The sequence below is a fragment of the Moschus berezovskii genome, chromosome 18, assembly GCF_049115385.1.
Source record: "Moschus berezovskii isolate FMDL1 chromosome 18, NW_MosBer_1.0, whole genome shotgun sequence".
NCBI lineage: Eukaryota > Metazoa > Chordata > Mammalia > Artiodactyla > Moschidae > Moschus > Moschus berezovskii.
The window spans coordinates 36,917,122-36,941,696 of NC_142477.1; the positions used below are offsets into that span (position 1 = coordinate 36,917,122).

The following is a 24,575-nucleotide window of genomic DNA, read 5'->3' on the forward strand; positions in this document are numbered from 1 at the left end:
CATTCTGTGTCTGCCGCTGAGACTGCTGAGGCTGGAGGAAGTTATTCTACTTGCCATGTTTACTGAAATAATACATTTCAGCTGAAAATCCACAGGCTAACACGGAAGAGGGGGAGAGGAGAGGAACACTACCAAGGCACTGCCTCAGAAAGGATCCTATGAGGAAAGCCTGGGAGGGAGCCAGGTTCCTGCCCACTGGGCACCCTCTGCTGTGGGTCAGATGCTCCCAGACGATGAGGTGGACAGAACGAGTTTTCGGTGCTCCCTCCCTCCCAATCCTGCCCCTTCCCATCCATCTACAGAGCTGTGACCTCTAGAATCATAAGCCATCTGCCTGGTGGCCCCCGCATCCTCTCAGGATGTGGTCTGATCACCAGCATCTGGTGGGGTCACCCTGTCCCTGGACCCTCTATGCCAAAGCCATTTGCTCTTTAAGCCTGGTGTGCTGCAGTCCATGGGGTCACAGAAAGTCAGACATGACTGAGCAATTGAACAACAACTCCATAGTGAGGGAAGGACACTGTGCCTGCTGGCAGGGACTCAGGTCTTGGCCTGTTACAGGCTCTTCCAGAAAACCTACTATTACCCCAGACTGGGAAAGGCCACCAAGCTCTATGGAGAGTTCAGACAGTGTGAAGCAGAGACTGAGTCAATTAGAAATGGGACAGAAAGAAAGAATTTCTATAATCAGACAACTAGCCAGGAACATCAGGCATGGCTGGACAAGTCATTTAACCTCTCAATTCATGAAGTATCTTATTACAAAGAAACACGTATCACTTGAAAATAATGTGCGTGTGTGTGTACTTAAACACATGGGCACGTAGATGTGCATCCATGCTTGTATATATGCAGGGCTCAGTGGCAAAGAATCCACCTGAGATGCAGAAGATGATGCGGGTCTATCCCTGGGTCAAGAAGATCCCCTGGAGGAGGGCATGGCAACTCACTCCAGTATTCTTGCCTGGAGAATTCCCATGGACAGAGGAGCCTGAGGGCCTACAGTCCAAAGGGTCGAAAAGAGTCAGAATGACTGAAGAGACTGAGCATGCACGCATGCATAGGAAAACTGATGCGTGTGAAATAGGAAGTGTTAATATTAGCTCCACGTGATAAGAGTACACCAGTATCTTACATTCTTTATAGTTGCATGACGTTTCCAAACATACTACGCAGATACAACTTACACTATCAGAGAAAGACTTTAATGGGATAATAGTTTCCAGATCATGGAGTGCACAGGTAGATATGCTATCCAGAGGGATCAAGCTCTACAGTACTCTGAAGAATCAGAAGCTTCACCCAGATGAACATTTGGGATTTTGGCAACTGGCAGGTCAGGCAAATCCTACTTGCTAGCGTGTGGTGGGGTCTCCCAAAGCTTCTTTCCAAATGAAAGGAAGGGACAATGCCACAGTGAGACCCAGAACACCCAGTTTCAGGTGGCAGAGCAAGAGGGCTGGGAACATGCATGTGTGTATTATGAATCACTGGTACAGAGCATATGTAGCTTTTCAACAAACACTTATTACACACCCAGCTTTTCTAAGTGTTGTTGTTCAGTCACAAGTTGTGTCCGACTCTTTGGATTCCATGGACAGTAGCACTCCAGGCTTCCCTGTCATTCACTATCTCCTGGAGTTTGCTCGAACTCATGTCCAGTGAGTCAGTGATGCCATCCAACTGTCTCATCCCTTCTCTTCCTGTCTTCAATCTTTCCCAACATCAGGGTCTTTTCCAATAGTTAAAGGTGTGCCTACGGGCAAAAGTTCAATTCTGGAACTACAAGCAAGGTCACATAATAGAAGGTTCCTTTCTCCCACCCCGATGCTCTCAACAATGTCCTTCACCAGCCACCCAGGGTTCTAGTCTGGACTGAATCTAAATCGTTCTGTGAGAAATGGCATTATACACGTTTTCATATGTGTGCATGCATGCTCAGGCATGTCTGACTCCGTGTGACCCCATGACTGTAGCCCACCAGGCTCCACTGTCCATGGAATTCTTCAGGCAAGAAAAATGGAGTGGTTTGCCATTTCCTACTCCAGGGAATCTTCCTGACCCAGGAACCAAACCTGGTCTCCTGCATTGCAGGCAGTTTCTTTACTAGGGAATATACACAGTTTATACCAATAGTTGCAAAAACAGCTTACCTCTGATATTCTTTAAGTATCAAAATTGCACAAGGCCACAAGATGGCATCATTATGCTATCAAAGTCTAATAGGGTAGGTGGGTGGGTGTCTGCTGAGAGTTAATCCTTTTTGGAAGGATAGGTAGAAAAATGAGAGTTAGGAAGGATCACAGGATCTTTTTCCAACATCTCCCACCCCATGTCTCCTCCTGCTATTGTACTTTTTCCTATATAGGCTTACAATATAGTTTGAATGCCTATTTTTATTCTTCACATAGAATTTTCACTCAATATCTTAATCTCTGTAAGAGTTGATAAAATCTATAATTTTATTATTTATTAATAAGAGGAAAATATACTAAAATCAATCATCAGTATTCCAAAGACTGGTTCCCACTATTGATCTATAGGAAGCAAGTGTCAAGAGATAGAAAAGTCCCTCTTCTATCTAACTATGGTAAGGATTATTTCACTGGGAAATTCCACCTCATAGAGTGCTTTCCACACTGGTATGATGCCATTACTTCATGGCAAATAGATGGGGAAACAGTGAGAGACTATTTTCTTGGGCTCTGAAATCACTACAAATGGTGACTGCTGCCATGAAAGTAAAAGACACTCCTGGAAGAAAAGCTATGACAACCTGAGACAGCATATTAAAAAGCAGAGACATTGCTTTGCAGACAAAGGTCTGTCTAGTCAAAGTTACAGTTTTTCCAATAGTCATGTATGGATGTGAGAGCTGGATCATATAAAAAGCTGAGTGTCAAAGAATTGATGCTTTTGAACTGTGGTGTTGGAGAAGACTCTTGAGAATCCCTTGGAATGCAAGGAGATCAAACCAGTCAATCCTAAAGGATATAAGTCCTGAATATTCATTGGAAGGGCTGACTCTGAAGCTGAAGCTACAATACTCTGGCCACCTGATGTGAAGAGCTGACTCACTGGAAAAGACCCTGATGCTGGGAAAGATTAAAGGTGGATGGAGAAGGGGATGACAGAGGATAAGATGATTGGATGACACCACCGACTTGATGGACATGAGTTTGAGCAAGCTCTGAGAGTTGGAGATGGACAGGGAAGCCTGGCATGCTGCAGTCAAAGGGTTGCAGTTGGAAACGACTGAGCCACTGAACTGAACTGATGATGTCATTAACCCTACTGATACATTTTAACACATTCCTAATTGTGACCATGAAAGATAAACAACTCTACATAATCTTTTCACTTTGCTTGTTTAGGATAATGTAATTATTTTCCTGATGCCCATCAGCAAGGCTTAGGAATCAGACTGACCTAGATACAAATTCCAGCTCCACACTTACTAACTGGAAGATCTCTGACCTGCCTTGGTTTTCTCATTTATTAACAGGAATTTTTTAAATGGCCTCAGAATATTTTTGTGTTAATTAAATATATGATATTTGTTCCCTGGTAGCTCAGCGGTCAAGAATCCACCTGCAATTCAGGAGCCGCAGGAGAAAGGGGTTCAATCTGGTTCAGGAAGATCCCCTGGAGGACAGCACAGCAACCCACTCCAGTATTCTGGCCTGGGGAAGAATCCCATGGAGAGAGGAGTCTGGCAGTCTACAGTCCACGGGGTCACAAACAGTTGGACACAACTGAAGCCCTCATGCACGACTGTATAAAATAAACGGCCATTTATTTTTAACCACTGTTATTATGAACTGGTAAACACCAGTTTCCCCTCTATTTATCTTTCTTTTCTTTACAGTATAACAAGCATTGAAGAGAACAGGCAAATATACAGAAGTTCCTTGCTGCCTTTTCAACCAATCCCAAGCTTCATCCAGATGTGCTCAGATATGGCCTTTATCTAGGCCTTGAAAAGGTATGATTGACAATGAGACATGACAGCCACGAAAGAGCAATCATGGTGTGCATGTGTACTCGGTCCTTATGTCAGGTCCTACTCTGTGAGACCCCATGGACTGTAGCCCACCAGACTCCTCTGTTCATGGATTTCCCAGGCAAGAATACTGGAGTAGATTGCCATTCTCTTCTCCAGGGGATCTTCCCAACCCAGGGAACAAACCCACATCTCTTGGTTTGGCAGGCGAGCTCTTTACCACTGAGCCAAATTCACACAGGCCATGGTGTCCAGTTCCAAAAGAGGGACCAGTGATGTCTACTAAGATGAGGGGTCAAGTCTTAAGATGTCTTAAGAGGTTATATAAGGCAGAAAGGAGTAAGCGCCTTCTTGAGGACCACACTGACAAATACAAAATTAAGGCCAGTTAGAATAGCAGCATGAGTGATAGGAATAAGATGCTTTGTCCTAGCAGAGGCTGTTCAGCAGGAAGATGCCAGAAATCTAAAGATGGCTTGTGACCCAGACTGAGAAATGTTAAGAGTGCATCTTATTAGAATGTGTGCATTCTCTGAACAACATCAGAGAATTTGTTCTTCAATAGAGATGATGAAAAGGCAGAAGAACCAGAGATCAAATTGCCAACATCTGTTGGATTATCGAAAAAGCAAGAGAGTTCCAGAAAAACATCTATTTCTGCTTTATTGACTATGCCAAAGCCTTTGACTGTGTGGATCACAACAAACCGGAAAATTCTTCAAGAGATGGGAATACCAGACCACCTGACCTGCCTCTTGAGAAACCTATATGCAGATCAGGAAGCAACAGTTAGAACTAGACACGGAACAACAGACTGGCTCCAAATTGGGAAAGGAGTACATCAAGGCCTTATATTGTCACCCTGCTTATTTAACTTATATGCAGAGTACATCATGACAAACGCTGGGCTGGATGAAACATAAGCTGGAATCAAGATTGCCAGGAGAAATATCAATAACCTCAGATATGCAGATGACATTAACCTTACGGCAGAAAGCGAAGAATAACTAAAGAGCCTCTTGATGAAAGTGAAAAAGGAGAGTGAAAAAGCTGGCTTAAAACTCAACATTCAGAAAACTAAGATCATGGCATCTGGTCCCATCACTTCATGGGAAATAGATGGGGAAACAGTGGAAACAGTGACAGACTTTATTTTGGGGGGCTCCAAAATCACCACAGATGGTGATTGCAGCCATGAAATTAAAAGACATTTACTCCTTGGAAGAAAAGCTATGACCAACCTCGACAGCATATTAAGAAGCAGACATTACTTTGCCTACACAGGTCCGACTAGTCAAGGCTATGGTTTTTCCAGTAGTCATGTATGGATGTGAGAGTTGGACTATAAAGAAAGCTGAGCACCAAAGAATTGATGTGTTTGAACTGTGGTTTTGGAGAAGACTCTTGAGAGTCCCTTGGACTGCAAGGAGATCCAACTAGTCCATCCTAAAGGAAATCAGTCCTGAATATTCATTGGAAGGAGTGATGTAGCTGAAACTCCAATACTTTGACCATCTGATTCAAAGAACTGATTCATTTGAGAAGACCCTGATGCTGGGAAAGATTGAAGGCAGGAGGAGAAGGGGATGACAGAGGATGAGATGGTTGGATGGCATCACTGACTCAATTGACATAAGTTTGAGTAAACTCCAGGAGTTGGTGATGGACAGGGGGCCTGGCGTGCTGCAGTTCGACAGGACTGAGGGACTGAGCTGACTGAACTGAAGGGGTGGTGAAAAGGTATAGCCTCCTGGTCCAGCTCTGACCTGCTGGTCTCAGCTAAAGCTGCAACTGAGAAACATCCTAGGGCTGCATCCAGGCTGCACAGGAAAGGATGCTGTGACAGATTAGATGTCTGGCCAGACACCAGAAGAAGCAATGCATGTGCCATACACCCATCATCTCTCCTCTCATTCAAAACCCAATTACAGGCCATGAAGAAAGTACCAGAAAAAAAGAGATGAATACTTATCTGATACTAGGACGAGGAGGAACTCTAGAAGCAACAAAGAAATGGGAGAAACTGCAAAGAAAAGTATCTAAGCAAAATTCTAACATGTTTAGGTATCAAAAATATTAAAAACATAAAAAGCAGAAAAAGTATTTTTTCACAAATATGACAAACGTCTTATATATTTATATAGGAAGCTTTCTTATGAATTATTAAGAAAAAATGCTAATAATCCAATGGAAAATGACAAAAGAACATGGTAAGATGATTCTTAAGAATTTTAAATGACTCAAAAACTTAGGTTACACACATGCTATTTACATTCAAAGAAACAATAACTAGAGTACTCATGAGATAACATATCTTATACATAAGAATCCGTGGGATTCTCCAGGCAAGAGTCCTGGAGTGGGTTGCCATTTCCTTCTCCAATACATAAAATTAGAGGTTAAAGATATACTGCTCAAACCTGGTAAGAATATAAGTAGATAAATATTGTTTTAGGAATATAAATTGCCTTTTTGAGAATACTTAAAAATATTTCCAGTAATTCATTTATAGGAATCTAACCTAATGTACTATTTTTAAATGATGGCAAAATTTATAACACAAGAATAATCATCATACAGAATTTTATAGTAACAAAATTTTGGGAAAAAATCTAAAATGTCCAAATTAGAAAATGGTTAAATAAAATTTAACCTATCGAACAGAGGAGTTTTAATCAATCCTTAAAATTGCTTTGGAATAATTTTCCTATAAAACCTGCCTGAAAAGATTCCACACAACCTAATTGTGTGTTTTATTACTATAGCATATTATATGTTATTCAGTATTAAATTAGATTATATCATCATGTCATATATCATGACATATGGAAAATAAAATATTCACAAATAAAGGTTTATTTTTGGTTGTGTGACTATGAGTAATTTTTATTTTCCTCGTTTTATCATTCTATATTTTCCCAGTGAAAAATAATTTTTTATTATTTCCTTTTATTAGAAAAAGAACAAGTTCTCCAGTTACACAGGCCCTTGACACTTGTAACAACATGAGCTTGGGCAAGTCACTTAACCTTTCCAAACCTCAGTTTTCTTGTCTGTGAAATGGGAATAGTAATAATGCCTACTCATAAGACAGCTGTGAGTCTTAAGTAAGAGATACTCCCAAGTGGTTAGTATTGCTTTTGTCCTATAGGAGGTACTTCAATACCAATTACTAGCTGATCTGAAGGGAACTGATCATCAGTTTTAGATGGATTGGATCCAGCCAGTGAAAGCAGCTGTGCACCTGGGTCCTTACATTCCAAATACAAACCACAGGGCTGTGCTTTGTGGAAGCCCAGCTGGCTTTGTGGTTGGCCACAAGAACCTATGTGAGCTGGAATTTCCTGAGAATCACCATCAATGCCATTTCCTAAACCATCCTTCCACACATAGTCAAGGAGACATGTCAGCAAGACACTGCTTCTCCCAGCCCCCTTACCAGAGACCAGCACTTCCTGAGTTCTTCATCCTCTGACTCATACAGACACTGAGCCATGTAAGGACCATGTGCATTTTGCAGATGAAGACAATGAGGCTCCGAGAGCTTCAGAAATTTGTCTGAAATCACAGAGTGGCTCAGAGATTTCACACACATACCACTGTGATGTTAAAGCCTGGACTCTCCCACCACCATCAACCCACACACACACATGAGTCAGCTCTTAACATCACGATGCCTCCAAGGATGGCTTGAGCAGTCAGGCAGGGATGCAGCCCCTGAGCAGTGGTCAGCCATTGCTGGACAGTGGACAGCAGAGAGGCCCCATTTCCTCCTTTCTTTGCTCCATTCTGTAACCAAGGGATGTGTTCCTGCCTCTCCTCCTGGCAACCGGAGAGAAACACCCCTCTGTCTCTCAAGTGAAGTAACCATCACCCTGCCACTCTTGGGGCTCTGGCAAAAGCAGGCAAAGAGGGACCCCACACCCCAGCAACCTGGGCTCTGCCTGAGCTACTCAAAATGCTTCCAGGTCAGAGGTGAGGACACAGCCGTGCAAAGCTGGCCCTCAGGAATTACAGCAGAGGATGGAGGCCCAAAGTCCCTGAGGGAGCAGCAACATCAGCCAGAAACCACAGCTGACCAAGAGCGCTTTCTGCTTCTCCTGACTTTAACCAGCTTGAGACTGTCACCATATGTTTTTGAATAACAGCTACAAATTTTAAAAAATTATAACAAGAGCAGAAGCTAACACGTAGAACACATTCAATTCACTGTGCTAAAATATAGCTTTTAAAATTCCTTACAACTACCCAAGAGTGATTTTTATAAGCTCAAATTTCCTGATACTGATTCATGATGACAGTATGCAAGTTTATGTCCAGGGTGGGTTAGGAGGTGGGACCCTACACAGAAGAATGAAGAATCCCAGAGGCCTGACAGGAAGGGTGCTGATGCCAAAAGAGAGGAAGAGGGCTGGGAGGGCACTTCCTTGGAAGAAAGAACAGCTGGGGTATCTGGTCAGGGCTGGAGACATGCCCAGAGCCTGACTGGAGGAAGTGGGGTTTGGAGCCCTCACCAATCAATTTCTAGACCAGTATCTGAATTCCTCCAGGCCTACCTTGCTGCAAGGCACCTTGAAGGGTTCCACTAATATCTCAGATCTCTGGTAAGTTCTTTTTGATTTTTAACTGACCTGAGACCAAAACAAATTTGAAAGAACCACTAACACTCACTGAGCATCTACTTTAATATGTCATACTTGCTTATCTCTTTTAATCCTTACAGCCACCCTCCCTGTTGAAGAAACCCAGGCACAATGAGGTTAAGTAATTTGCCCCGGGTCCCTCCTTTTTTAAGGAATAAATCAATGAACTCATGAATGATGGCCCTATCGGTCTCCATCAGTGGTTAATGTTAGCCTGGATCAGAACTGCCCAGAGGGCCAGTTAAAACGCAGACATGGGGGCCCCACCCTCAGAGTTTCTGATTCAGTAAACTTGGGGTGATGTCTGAGGGTGTGACTTTCCAACAAGCTCCCAGGTGATGCTGATGCTCCTGGTCCAGGGACCACTCTTTATGGTCTTAACAAGGAGTCAGAAAAAAAATATTTTATGAAAGTGTCAGTAAATAAATGCTTTAGGCTTTGAGGATCAAGGAGCAAAATCAAGCTAATTATATGAATACTCAAATGACCATTTTAAATGTAAGCATTGAAAAATGTAAAATCTATTCTTTCAGATCAAATTTGAGCTAGCGTGTGCACATGTGTACTCAGTCACTTCAGTTGTATCCGACTCTTTGTGACCCCATGGACTGTAGCCCACCAAGCTCCTCTGATCACGAAATTCCCTGGGCAAGAATACTGGAGTGTGTTGCCATTTCCTCCTCCAGGGGATTTTCCCAACCCAGGGATTGAACCTGCGTCTCTTTTGTCTCCTGCATTGACAGGCAGGTTCTTTACCTCTAGCACCACCTGGGAAGCCCGATTTGGCCTAGACTCTAATTCCTGGCCTTGGTCCCTCTGGGCCCCACCCACACCTGTTTCCTTCTTAAGATCCCTTCTGCCCAATGGCCTCATCAGGAAAGTGCACCTTACCTTCAAGCGGCTGAGAGGCCAGCTCATGTCCAGCATAGGTCACACAATGGCAGTGACGGTGGTACCAATGCCACTAAGGTCAGAAAACCTGCCCTGGAGCTGACCCCATGCCTCTGGCACTCAGGGGCACCCTGGTCACTATGGATTAGAAATGTTCCATGAGGATGTCTGGAAACTGATCATGTTTTATTTTTTCCAGGGTTATATATAATATGAAAAGTTCTCTAGTGTTGTTTTGGGGGAAGTAGAAGGTTTCTTATCATTTTTTAAAATAGGAATGATGATAATAAAGGTACCCAAATTAATGTAATCTGCATTGAAAGCACACCACTCTTTGCATATTTCAGATAACCTCAAAGTGGAAGATCCTGTACTAAGGTTTTGAGGTTTTACCATACTTATGAGGATCTATCCATGTTCTGAATTTTTGTGTTCATGGGCTTCTCATTTATTGAGCACCCACTTTTGTCCCTGGAGATTACAAGCAGGGGAAGAAAGCCCAAGCCCCATGCAGAGAACCATCTTTCCATTCCACCCCAACCCCGTCCCCTGAGAAGTTCATGAAACTGGTGGTGCGGAGGACATTCCAATAATGACACTTGGCTACTGACAGGTTTTCCAATGATAACCTTGAGGAGCCCTTCACTCCCACATGATCAGAGACATGTAAACAATTCCTGAACTCGATCCAGTTAAAACATGACTCATAGCAGGTCTCTATGCTGAGCCCTCCTGGGGAATAACAAAGTAAGCAGTACAGCTTTCCCTGACATGCCTGGAGAGCTCTGCAAAATGGAGAAATCCAGCTTCAAAGGTCTCCAGTGAGGTCTCAGTGGGCTGTCAGCATCTTCCCCACAAGTTCAGTCTGCATGCTGGTTTGAATGCTTTCTCACTGTGAAAATATCCTGTATCGTGCCCCATGGCATGGGACTAAAATGCTGATGCCAGCACTATGCATGCCCCTCAACATCCCAGGAAAGAGTGAGATTAAGGGAATGACAGAGAGGGAAAAAAGAGAGTGTATTAAGTACTGTATTTCAGTACCCACACTCTTTTGGCTACTAGTCAGAATCCAATGGCATGTGTTCTCCATGTTTTGCAGGCTTTTACAAATGGGCACCCAATGTGGGAAGCAGAGGGATAAGAAGACTCCTGTAAATGAGAGGAACTGGGCTCTCGAGGATGGTGATCTCACCGGTGGTACTTGTGTGCTCAGTCATGTCCGATTCTTTGTGACCCCATGGACTGTAACCCTCCAGGCTCCTCTGTCCATGGGATTCTCTAGGCAAGAGTACTGGAATGTGTTGTCATTTCCTTCTCCGTGGACCCTGCCAAATATTGGCCAATCGCCTTCCTTCATTCAGGTCCATAAGCCCTCTTCCCAAAGTTTGGGGAAGCTTCCCAAAGCTTATGTATTGGAAGTCAAGATTTTTGCAATTATAAATGTAATTTGGAAAGAAGAAAAGTGGTTCCCAGGGGTGGGGGGCAGCGGTAGAGGAAATAGGGAGCCACTGTTTACTGGGGGTGGAGTTTCAGTTTCGCAAGAGGAAAGAGTTCTAGAAATTGATCACACAACCATATGAATACACATTAACAGTACTGAACTGCATGCTTAAAAACTGTACGATGTTAGGCTTAATGTTTTATGTTATTCTGCCACAATTTTATAATAAAGCAACTTGGATCATATGATCTGAGCATCCCTACTAGGGTCTAGGGTAGTACCCTGAAATAAATATGTGGATTCTTCTGCAACGAAATGTACAACAGGTTTCACTGATTAGGATATATGAAAATCATACAGTCTCACATCAATGCAGGTCATTTTGCCAATTAACTGTCAAACTGCCAAATATTCACTAAAAGACTTTTGGGTTTCAGCAGTCTATGGAATTTGGAATGGTAGCTCAGGAACTGTGAGTCTATAGCCCCCACTGACCCACCCTACCCGACGCCTCAGTACGAAATGTTCATTATCCACAGTTCACAGATGAGAAAATAGAAACAGGATATAGCAGGAGTAGGAAAACAGCCACTGGCCAAAGGCCTGTTGACTGGTGGAAATGCAAACTTGACTGGTTCCACTGCTGAGGCTTCACCTTGACCCTAGGCTAACGTGGACACAGACGCGGTCAGCAAAACACTGGAATCTGAAAGAAGGACTTTGAAACTCAAAAGCGATGCCAAAGAATCTATCCCGATATGGTGCTAGTGGAAGGTGTGTGAGATGGAGCCACTGGGGTTTGGACACTGGCCATGACTTGCGCTCTCACCAGCCCAATTCATGTCACTCTCAGAGGCAGAAACATGAGCAGGACAAATCTCTGCCCTGTCTCTGGGAACTGTCCTTTGATCTTTTGTTTCGCAGGCTTGAGGTAAGGAACACCTCTGATCAGTGAGCTCTTCTCCCCTTCTCTACAACACTAATCATTTGCTTTCGACTGGGGCTATTCCCCCGAAACAGAAAGCATGCAAATTAGAAGTGCCTCTGATTCTCCCAACCTGGCGCATCTCCTGCACATTCCTAGGAGAAATGAGGCCAAAGGAGATCTGAAGCCTGACAGAGAAATAAGAATCTCGTTCTCATCTCTCGCGTCTGAGGTCAGCCCTTGGTTTGGGGCTGCTCCATAACCGCAGATACTGTATTGACCAGTCTCACTGCAGCAGCCCTGAGCTGACCACTGTCTGCCTTCTGCACGTTCTCACAGGCTCACCAGGAATCACTGCAGATACCACATCAGAGCGCTGAACAGCCTGACGAGGGATGGTCCTCAGCATCTCAGTGCTCACTGACCCCACTGGCAGAAAGCACCAAAGGGCCAAAGTTTGGGGTTCCAGAGGAGATGGGGAGAAGGGCTCTTGTTGCTCAGTCACTCAGTCGTGTCCAACTCTTTGCAAACCCCAGGGACTGCAGCACGCCAGGCTTCCCTGTCCTTCACTATCTCCTGGAGTTTGCTCAAACTCATGAACAGTATGAAATGGGAAGAAGGGCTGACCCCTGAGTAGATGCTTCCTGAGGATGGAGTGACAAGGGAGTGAGTGGCCTCACAAGTCACAATCCTCTGCCCTTCTCTGTGCACCTTCAGCAGCTGGATCCCTGGGAAGTGTGGCTGCCTGGCTGAATGTCTGCTGGCAGCACTGACGCCAGCACTGTTCCTCGCACAACTTCTCAGCAAAGGAAGCCTTTCTGCTCAGCAGCGTGGACTCTCCCTTCTCTGTTAAATAAAACAAAGAACTCCTCTGTTGACTGAGAGAAAACATTGGGCTTTCAGCATGGAATCTTTAATGAGAATGGAAAGAACATCCACAAAACCCTGAGTCATCACAGCTGAGCAAGCTCTCCTGGCCTCCTGGAGTTAAAAGTGCACGATGGGTGCATTTAAACACACCTGCACGTGCACACATACGCACACACACATAACTCACGCTGAAGGTAGATAAAACATGAGGTCCTCAACTAAGAATAACAGGCCCACTGTATTTGACATCAGTTCAGTTCAGTCACTCAGTCATGTACAACTCTTTGTGACCCCATGGACTGCAGCACACCAGGGCTCCCTGTCCATCACCAACTCCAGGAGTTTACTCAAACCCATGTCCATTGAGTCGGTGATGCCATCCAACCATCTCATCCTCTGTCGTCCCCTTCTCCTCCTGCCTTCAATCTTTCCCAGCATCAGAGTCTTTTCAAACAAGTCAGTTCTTCACATATTTGACATCACTTAAATATAAATGGGAGCTTCCCACGTGGCACTAGTGGTAAAGAACCCACTTGCCAATGCAGGAGATGCAAGAGATTCGGGTTCGATCCCTGGGTCAGGAAGATCCCCTGGAGGAGGAAATAGCAACCCACTCCAGTATTCTTGCATGGAGAAGCCCATGGACAGAGGAGCCTGGCAGGCTACAGTCCATGGGATCCCAAAAGAGTCAGACATGACTTAGCGACTAAACAACAAATATACATGGAGCCTTTTTAACTAAGCACCACATCATGCCCTCACCTCTCTCTTTTCCCAGTATTAGATCTTGGGTCCAGATTCAGTGCTGGGCTGCCACTCCTTCCCTCTAATGTGTTGACTATGATGATGGACCAGCACATCCACTAACTCATGATACTGAAGTTTTACGGCCCCAGCTTAAGGCCCCTGAAATGCTGGTCCTGCGGGCCCTTCCAGGTCAGGGGTAGGGTGAAGAGAGGGAGCAGAAGCCTGTGCTGTTTCACACTTGGCAGTGTGGGAAGGGGTGAGGGAATAAAGGGGCAGAAGGCCCAGAAGGAAAGTGCACTTGGAGTCAGGCCCTAGGGACACCAGAGAGGCGGGTCAAGATCTTTGCTGTTTAAAAATGCTCAACATTGCTAATTGTTAGAGAAATGCAAATTCAAAGCTATAACAAGGTGCTGCTTACAATGAATGGCCATCATTAGAAAATCTACAAATAACAAATGCCGACGAGGGTGTGGCGAACAGGGAACCCTCCTACACAATTGGTGCAGCTACTATAGAGAACAATATGGAGGTTCCTCAAAACACTATGAACAGAGCTACCATATGACCCAGGAATCCCACTCCTGAGTATATAACTAAACAAAACTGTAATTCAAAAAGATACATGCATCCTTATATTCACAGCAGAACTATTAATATAATAACCAAGACATGGAAACAACCTACATACACATCAATAGATGAATAGATTAAGAAAATGTGGTACATACACACAATAGAATACTACTCAGCCATAAAAAGAATGAAATAATGCCATCTGCAGCAACATGGATGGACCTGGAGATTATAAAGCTAAGTGAAGTAGGTCAGAAAGACAAAGAAAAATACTATATGATATCACTTTTATATAAAATCTAAACTATGATACAAATGAACCTATGAAAGAGAAACAGACTCACAGACATAGAAAACAGACTTGTGGTTGCCAAGTCGGGGAGGGGGAGGGAAGTTTGGGATTAGCAGGTACAAACTATTATATACAGAATGGAGAAGCAAGAAGGCCCTACTGTACTGAACAGGAAACTATATTCAATATCGTATGGTAAGCCAAAATGGAGTAGAAAATAAAAAAGAATGTATGGATTTGAAAAAGAAAGGTTGATAACATTTGATTCAAAATTTTAACATGCCTCTATATTTTTTCTTAGAAAGATAATAAGAGCATGAAAAACGTATCTCTGCTTCCTAACTCAAATAAAGCACAACAAATTTTACAGCAGAAAAAAATAAATCAATAAATAAGAAAAAAGAATTTATGTGTAACTAAATTACACTGCTGTATAGTAGAAATAAAGTGCTTCCCTGGTGGCTCAGTCGGTAAAGAATCCACCCACAATGCAGAGGAACCGGGTTCTATCTCTGGGTTTAGAAGATCCCCTGGAGAAAGAAATGGTAACCCATTCCAGTATTTTCTTGCCTGGGAAATCCCATGGATAGAGGAGCCTGGAAGGCTACAGTCTGCGGGGCCGCAAAAGTCTGACATGACTTAGCGACTAAACCACCAGCACAGCAGAGATTAACACAACACTGTAAATCAACTGTACTTCAATAAAGTATATACATACATATACACATATATGGGGAAAAAGATATTCACTGTTTAAGCATGAGACACCAGGGTATGCAAACCTCGTGTCACGCTAACCCACACTGGAATGAATGAAGAATGTCAACTTTACTTTGTTTCTTAATACTACAAGATAGGAGCAGAAACATACTCATGACATATGAGAGTTAAAAGAATCTGCTAAGATCTTCCAACCCCTTCATCTTACTGATGAGGAAACGGAGGCCAGGGTTCCTGTAACTAATCTAAGTTACAGAAGGACCAGGTGTCACAAAACCTGATTCTCCCAACTCCAGTCAATTTCTAAGTTCTACGGTGAAAAGAGAAAAATGTCAATCTCCTTTGCCTGTATACATGCTGTGCTAATTCACTTCAGTCATGTCCGACTCTTTGCAACGCTATGAACTGTAGCCTGTCAGGCTCCTCTGTCCATGGGGATTCTCCAGGCAAGAATACTGGAGTGGGTCACCATGCCCTCCTCCAGGGGATCTTCCAGACCCAGGATCAAACCCTTGTCTCTTACATCTCCTGTACTGGCAGGTAGGTTCTTTACCAGTAGCTCCACCTGGGAAGCCCTGCCTGTAATTGAGCAAAACTGAAAACAATGCTTCATAATAATTGCTTTCTACCTCTGGCTAACTGTGCAGTATCTCAAGCATGTCATTAACATGTGTCAGAGTCACTTTAATCTTTTGCAAGCCAAGCAATTTTAAATACAGGGCCAGCTATACTTTTTGTAGCTGCTGCTGCTAAGTCACGTCAGTCATGTCCGATTCTGTGCTACCCCATAGACGGCAGCCCACCAGACTCCCCTGTCCCTGGGATTCTCCAGGCAAGAATACTGGAGTGGGTTGCCATCTCCTTCTCCAGTGCGTGAAAGTGAAGTCGCTCAGTCATGTCCGACTCTTTGCGACCCCATGGACTGTAGCCTACCAGGCTCCTCGGTCCATGGGATTTCCCAGGCAAGAGTACTGGAGTGGGGTGCCATTGCCTTCTCCGATACTTTTTGTAGAGTGCAGCACAAAATGAAAACACAGGGCCCTGGCCAGTGGCAGGAAAACCAACCTTTCCTTTCCACAGCCCACCATCCCAACTCACAGCAGAAGGGCGACCCCCCAGGAATTGCAAATACCACGCCGAGATATGTTCACTACCTGAATGGGAGGTGGTGGAGGAGTCCCTCTCCAAGCCACCACTGGATGGAGAGGAGCACTGTGGGATGCACACACCTCAAGACACTGTGGGATACACACACCATCCCAAACCTCCTGGGCGTGTGCCCAGACTCCTGCTGGGGAGCAGAGGGCAGCCAGGGAACACATCCCTTCCCCACCCCAGTATAACCTAGTCACTGCCCTGGTAGGGTCGCACTAGAAGAGGTGTCAGAGTGCAAAGCAAGAGGCCAGGAGGACTTACTTCAATCTAAGTACCTCTTTAAGGATTCTGTCTCCAAATACAGCCACGTCGTGAGATACTAAGGGTTAGACGTTCTAACCTTCGACATATGAGTTGTTGTTGTTTTCAGTCATTCAGCGGTGTCCAGCTCTTTCCAGTCCCACGGACTGCAGCACGCCAGGCTTCCCCATCCATCACCAACTCCTGGAGCTTGCTCAAACTCATGCCCATTGAGTCAGTGACGCCATCCAACCATCTCATCCTCTGTTGTCCCCTTCTCCCCCTGCCTTCAATCATTCCCAGCATCAGGGTCTTTTCCAAAGAGCCAGTTCTTCACATCAGGTGACCAAAGGATTGAAGCTTCAGCATCAGGCCCTCCAATGAATATTCAGAACTGATTTCCTTTAGGATTGACTGGTTTGATCTCCTTGCAGTCCAAGGGACTCTCAAGAGCCTTCTCCAACACCACAGTTCAAAAGCATCAATTCTTTGGTACTCAGTCTTTTTTAAACATATGAGTTGGGGAACACAATTCAATCAATGATGGATACCGACCCTCAAAATTTTGATATTCTGTAAAAGTGATCTCAGGGAAAACAGTTCACTAAGAATCATACACAATCTATAGCTTCTCTCAGAGAGGCCTTCTCTAAGGCCCCTGATCAATCCATTTCCTCTTCTAGACATTCTTACAGCCTCAATACTCATACACATTATTTCTATAATTTTTAAGTTCTCCTCCCGCTAGATTATATAAATTTGTGAGGGCAGAGTCCAACTATGAATGTCAAGAGCTTTGTCCCTTAGTATCTGGTCCACAGGAAGCAATAAATTAAAATTTTCTAACTGAAGGAAGGCCAATCAATGACGTACAAACCAGTGGAAATAAACACTGGAACCTCCTAATCTTTGGCTTACTGGCCCAGGAAACACCCTGGGGACCCACTTCTTGAGCCTTTGGAGGAGAAAATTTAGAACATAAAGTGCATTTATCGTTTTCTCAAGTATTTAATTTCAAATCTAACAAGTAAACTTCCTTCTCCATAACAAATTTGTGGCTATTTAACAAGACTCCCAGCTGCTGCACAGAAATGGGACTGACTGATTGTATGCGTCTGGAGAGGGGGAATGTTTGTTTTCCCAAATGCTGGCATTAATCAAGCTGTGGGACAAACATGTAGTTAACATTAATCGCCAAAAGAACACATCTGCCTTGCCTTGGTGACTCGGAACACTCCTGGAATGCTGAGACCCCTAGCCCAGGTAAGATGCATGTCCTGCTCACACCTGCAGGGCCCCATTGAAAACACACATCATGCCTTCATTCAGTGGACAAACATTTATCAAGCAAACAATTATGCATCAGACATTGGCCTTGGATACAAGTATCTCAGACACTTGGGATGCAAAGATGAGTCTCGTGGTGAAAACAGAACAAGTTCTTCAGAACAATCATGAATGAAGCTGTGACTCACTCATTTATTAACTCACTCATTCATTCAACATTTACCAGGTGCTTACTGTGACAGGCTCTGTCCAAGGCAGTGGGGATTCAGCAGAGTTCAAAAGCGAGGAAGTATTTGCTCTCATGGAACTCACATTCTTGTTTGGGGAGAGATAGATAATAAACAAATAGGTAAAATAACATCAGTTCAGTCGCTCAGTCGTGTCCGACTCTTTGCGACCCCATGAATCACAGCACGCCAGGCCTCCCTGTCCATCACCAACTCCCGGAGTTCACTCAAACTCATGTCCATCGAGTCGGTGATGCCATCCAGCCATCTCACTCTCTGTCGTCCCTGTCTCCTCCTGTCCCCAATCCCTCCCAGCATCAGAGTCTTTTCCAGTGAGTCAACTCTTTGCATGAGGTAGCCAAAGTATTGGAGTTTCAGCTTTAGCATCAGTCCTTCCAATGAACACCCAGGATCGATCTCCTTTAGAATGGACTGGTTGGATCTCCTTGCAGTACAAGGGACTCTCAAAAGTCTTCTCCAGCACCACAGTTCAAAAGCATCAATTCTTCGGCGATCAGCTTTCTTCACAGTCCAACTTTCACATCCATACATGACCACGGGAAAAACCATAGCCTTGACTAGACGGACCTTGGTTGGCAAAGTAAGGTCTCTGAAAACAACATCAGATGACGACAAGTGCTATGAAAATAAATAAAGCAGGAGAAACGGTTTACAGAGTGACACAGAGAAAGCTACCTTACTCAGTGGTCAAGGAAGCTTCCTTGATTGGGTGATTTTGAACAGAGACCTGACTAGCGTGAAAGAATGAGCCATGAAAAGATATTAGGGAGGCATATTGCAGGCAGAGGGAATATTGAGTGCAAAGGCCCTGGGATGAGCCTACATCCAGGAACGCCTAGGAGTCAGGGAAGGAGGGGCAGAGCTGTAGGAAGGCATGTAGATGGCAACCAGAGGCCACAGCAAGATGCAGAGTGAGCTCAGGAAAGGGACCCATCAGTCCTGCATGGAGGGGAGAGGCCTCATAAGGAAGGAGCATCTGAAAGGAGACTGAAACAATACCAGCAGTTTGCTTAGTGGACCAGCTGAGAATTCATCTTCCCACTCTCAGCAGGAAGCTAGAAGCCATGTGTGCTCTAGGTTCAAAGACCAGCACTCGGCTGCAGATGACTGACCTGGTCCTCTCTGACTCACTCATCTCCCAAGGCATCTGCTCTTCTTTACCCCTACTGAGAAGGCATGCCTGAACATCCCTAGCTGATGGCTCTCTCAGGCCTCCATCTCCACATTCCTGCCAGGATCACTGGGATGTTCACCATCGCAACCCCAGATCCAGAACCACACCTGGCACCAGGTAGGAGCTTGTTGAATAAATAAACGTCTCTTGCTTTTTCTTACCTATCTTTCCATCCTCTTTTTTTTTTTCCCCAGAAACAAAAATTCAAAGTAGCTGCTTTCAGCTACAGCCTCAGGCCACATTTTTGTCTTGCATTTTCCTCTTCAACAGCAAGCTATCGGAGTATCCACTGAACCCCTTCGGGAAGGCATGGGTATTGTCATGGGTTAAACTGGCTCCACAGAGGGGAAAATAAAAGTATCCAGTCAGCTGCCAAATGCAGCACAGAAGGTCAGTAAGTTCAATACTTTTGAAGTTCAACATTTCTGAGTTCCTACCCTGGCCAGGAAGTCTGGCAAATCTTGGGGACACACCTGGGAATGAGCAGACCTGATTTTTATCCCTGTTTCACTTATTGCCTAGAGAAGGACACAGACAGACGTTGATTATATGATAAAGCCCGTGGCAGGGCAAGTAGCTGGTGATAACAGTCACAGGAGAGACACCTAACACAGCAGAACCTAACACCGTTCTTTTGGCAGTCTAGAAGGTTTTCTAAAGGAAGCTGTGTGTGAGTCCTAGAGATAAGTACTTCCGAGGCAGTAAGGCACTGGGGAGAACGTGTTTCTGAAGGGCTCTAAGTGTGAGGGCTGGAGGCAATGAAAAGCAAAGCTTCTTTGAGATAAACAGTAGTTCAGGATGGCACAGACTATACTTGGAATGACAAGAGATGAAACTGGAGAAACAGGCAAAAGTCAAACAGAGAAGGAGCTCCTAAAACTCACTTAACAGCTGGGTCTCTATCCTGAGGGCATGCTGGCAGGCTTTTAGCACGGGAAAGAGATGAGCTGATTTGCTTTAGAAATATTTCTCTGGCTTCTAACGGGTGAGATCAAGGGTGGGGAGACTTCGGTGATCCAAGTGAAAGCTTACGATGCTGAAGACAGACGTATTTAGAAAACTAATTAGGTAGCAGAAATGACAAGACTTGGTGATGTGTGTTGATTGAAGGCTTGAATCAAACAAGAAAACCAGGAGTTTGTTTGCCACACAGAGCTTTGAAGCTAGAGACTTGAGTCATTCATTTTTTAGGGACAGTATCATGGTCCTGTAAGGGTCATTGATGGCTCCAGCCGTGAGCATACCAGAGTGGGATGCAGTGATGAGACAGCCCTCCCCATCTCTTCAGGCAGCAGGAGGTAGCCAGAGGTGGGTCAGAACAGGATAAATCTCCTCCCAGCCTCACTGAAGGTACATGGAAACACAAGGATGACCAAGGGCAAAGCTAGGAGCCACTTCTCATCAAGATACCTTGCGTGTGTGTGTGTGTGTGTGTTTCCCTACAGAGTTATGGGAAGGGAAGAGTAGTTTAACAGCGAACTACTCACATAACATTTCTGTGATCTGAATGAGAAGGAAGTTCAAAGGGGAGGGGATATGTATATATGTACTGCTGATTCATTTCACTGTACAGTAAACACTAACGTAACATTGTAAAGCAACTATACTCCAATAAAAATTAATTTTTAAAAGGGAATAGGATTTCTAAGGAAAAAAAACTTTCTGCTGTATGAGAGAATCACCTTTTAGCTGAAAGTGATCCTTTGCTCTTATTGATCCAAATCCCCTTTCCAGCCTAAAATGCACTCCCCAGTGTCCTTTGCCTTCCAAATCCTACCCCAGCTTCAGCACAGTCCCACTCACTCTGACAACATATGCCCATCACGGAGCACCTGGAGGAGATTAAATGCCATGCTTCCTAAGGAAGCTGTTTCCTGTTTGGGGAATGGAAATGTATGAACCTGAAATGAGTCAAAAAATTGTCAAGTGCTGAGAAAATGCAAAGAAAGAAACTACCATGGTAAAGTCTGGCTAATGAATAAGGACTTTTGACTGGATAAATAAGTATCTCATCACTACAGAGAAATATTCCTATGGTGTTAGTACTCTGAATTCCTACAATCTTGGTCTTGAATTTTACTAAGCAAACAAAACTAACCAGGTTACCATTTTATTTTCCCAAAAAAGTATTTCCCCAAGTTCTTCCCAATAATTTTTTCATTCCTCTCACTGGTAAAAGCTAGAAGCACTTTGCTAATCCTCCTACCAGTCCTGAAAGACAGGTCATCAAAAATAAACATCATTTCACTAAAAGAAAAATCAAAACTATTGAATAACAATTAAAAATTTAACTACCTCATAGCAAGGCAAAGCATGGATCACTGTAGCGTAGCTATAATCATATGGCAATCAGGAATTCAAGAAATTCAAGATAAGCCTCAGGCAGGCTGTACCAAGAAAGTGTGCTGTTAGCCAAGGAAAATTAACAGTGCATTTTAGACACAACAGAAAGTATGGTGATTGCTTAGATATTCAACTCTCTGAATTTCCATTAAACCAGAACAAAACTAGAAACAATACCCCCCAAACACACAATATCAGATTAGTGATCTGATATGCTAATTCTAATGAGCAATTGTTAATGCTATTATAATATTTAACATTTGTACAGACTAACTTAGAAAGGAACATTTTCAAAAGACTTAGAGAAATCCACCCAGGACTTTAATATGGCGGACTAGATAGTCCAAAAAAACTCCCAGTATTAAGTCCCTAACAAAGCTTACGGCATGTAAAAGTGGGGCCAAAAAAATCCTCAGAGGCCATAAATCAAAAAGAAGTCAGCAGAAATTCAGGAGAAAGGGACAAGATGCAGTGTGATGATCTTTTTTGTGTCAACTAGCCTTGGCTACAGTCTTATTTATTCAGACAAACACTAATCTGGGCGTTACTGTGAAGGCATTTTGCTGCTGTTGTTTAGTTGCCAAGTCATGTCCAACTCTTTGTGACCCCATAGACTGTGGCCACCAGGCTCCTCTGTTCATGGGATTTCCCAGCAAGAATACTGGAGAGGGTTGCCATTTCCTTCTCCAGGGGATCTTCGTGACCCAGGGATCGAATCCGGGTCTTCTGCATTAGCAGGCAGATTCTTTACTGCTGAGCCACCTGGGAAGACTGAAGGCATTTTGTAACTATAACTGAAGTCCATAATCAGTTGAATTTAACATTATTCTTGATAATCTAGTAGGCCGGATTCAATCAGTCAAAATACCTTAAAGGCAGAGCTGAGACTTTCCAAATGAAGAAATTCTGCCCATGGACAGGTACTTCAGCTTATGGATGAGAGAGGCAGCCTTCCCCTCTTGCCCACTGATTCTGTATTTGCCTAGCCAGCCCCTCAATATCATGTAGACAACTTCTTGCAAGAAACCTCTTAATAGATACTTGCTGTTGGTTCTGCTTCCCTGGTTGACCCCTGATTGGTGCATGGAACTCGCTGCTGCCCCCCTATTTCTGCTCTGGAAAGAAGAGGCAAGTTGAGGACTCACCTAGGTGGAAAGCCAGATCAGGATCCATTAAGTAAACAAGTGAACCCAGAAACAAAGAAACAAGTAAGCAAACCTAAACTTGGCTCTATGGGCTTCAACTCTGAAGTAGAGGGTGGGAAACCACTCCTGGAGCATCTACAGCCACAAACCATAGATCTGGGGCCCGACTGCACAATGGAATATGTGTAACTTCATCAGTAAGCAGAGAAAGATACCACTCCACATTCACCAGACTAGCAAAATTTATTAATATCAAGATTAGACAGAATATGTAACAATGGGAACTGTCATAGTCACTGCTCCTGAACAACTTTGGAAAGCAATTTTACATCTGGTAAAGTCACAGATGTATACATTCTATGAGACATTGCTTTCATTCCATACTAGTTATATGCCCTGGAAAACCCTATGAGCCGGTGTTCTTAAAAAACATGTACAAGATGATCTGTGCAATATAATGTATAATAGCCCCAAACTGGAAACAGTTCAGATCCATTCACAGAAGACCAGTCCAAGCGAGAGTCACATAATGGGAGTGTCTACAACAGAAAAAAAGAATTACAGCTCCATGTCCTGGCACAAACACAATGTGGTGGAACAAAAAGTCCAAAGCATATAGTAAGGATTCATTTCCTTTCATGATCTTACCACGCATTTTAAAGATAAAATCTGGACTGGATATCCTAAATGCAGGCTGATGCTCTTAAGACCAAGGTCTGATTCTACTCACAACTGTACCCACAGAATCTTGGAGAGCACCAGACATAAAGTGCTGGTACCCTACAGACACTGAACAGATACTTGTTGACTGAATGAATAGTTTCTGACCACAAACACACATGCCAGGAACCAGACCCTGTGTTTCCAGCCTAGTGTCCTGATGTATGAAATCCCAAAACCTGACTTTACTTCCTTGGACCACTTTCTGCCATGGTTGACCCTGCAGCTGCTGTCATCTAAGCTGAGTCCACTTACCCAGCTTCCAAAAGCCAGACTCCTCCCAGATACTTCCATCTAAGCTCCACTCCAGTCCCAGTATGATATGTTCCCACCAAAAATCCAAAGAGAAGGGAGCTTGTCAATGTCAATAAAATGAGGCTTTGAAATTTGCTGTAGATTTAATTCCAGCAATCTGTATTTTCCCATCATTTAACATGGAATCCAGAAAGCTGAACAAGAACTTTGACAGGGCTCAGGAAATATAATACTTAGAACAGCAAACAAAACTGGTTAAGAAATTTTAGTTCAAACTGATCAAATTGATAACAAAATGACATCACATTAAAGGTCTGGGTTGATTTCACTGCGCCATATCAAAAGAAACTGTGAAATTCCCCAGTACCTTTCTATTTGGGAAATAAACATAAATGAAAGGACACATTTTAGGGGAAATTATTCAAATTCTGTCCTGAAGTCCTAGAGTACTTTTAAACTACAGCTTTTTATTCAATACCAAGGGTGTTTGTGCTTTGAACATTACAAGGATAGAATGCTTTCCAAAAGAAAAGGTGATCTTTCTCTATATAATCACAGTAATTCGATCTGGCAGCACCGATCTCCCTAAACACAAGGCATACCTTAATGTGGGTTAATGACATGGCTGGTGTCAGTGAATTCCAGTGTAACACGGTACAAGAACACTGCAATTACCTGGCCCAGAGAGACCAGCACATTTCAATATGCCAAGATTTTAAAATTCCAAATGTCAAGTATAATTTAAGAATAATTGCCAGCACATTAACTTATTCTGCAGTCTCTAGCTGTCCTGTAAATACTGCATTTCACTTACTGTCTTAGGAAAGGAGATAGTCACAAAGAACTGACACTTCCTCCACATCTGTAAGCCTCACGTTTCTTTTTTCTTTTTATCAGTGT

At 43.7% G+C, this 24,575-nt stretch overlaps 1 protein-coding gene across 1 annotated transcript in view; it reads right to left on the bottom strand.

Moving 5' to 3' along the window:
• ADAMTS12 (ADAM metallopeptidase with thrombospondin type 1 motif 12) overlaps positions 1-24,575 on the bottom strand; it is a 391,698-nt gene that overhangs the window by 217,432 nt on the left and 149,691 nt on the right. The window lies entirely within an intron of this gene.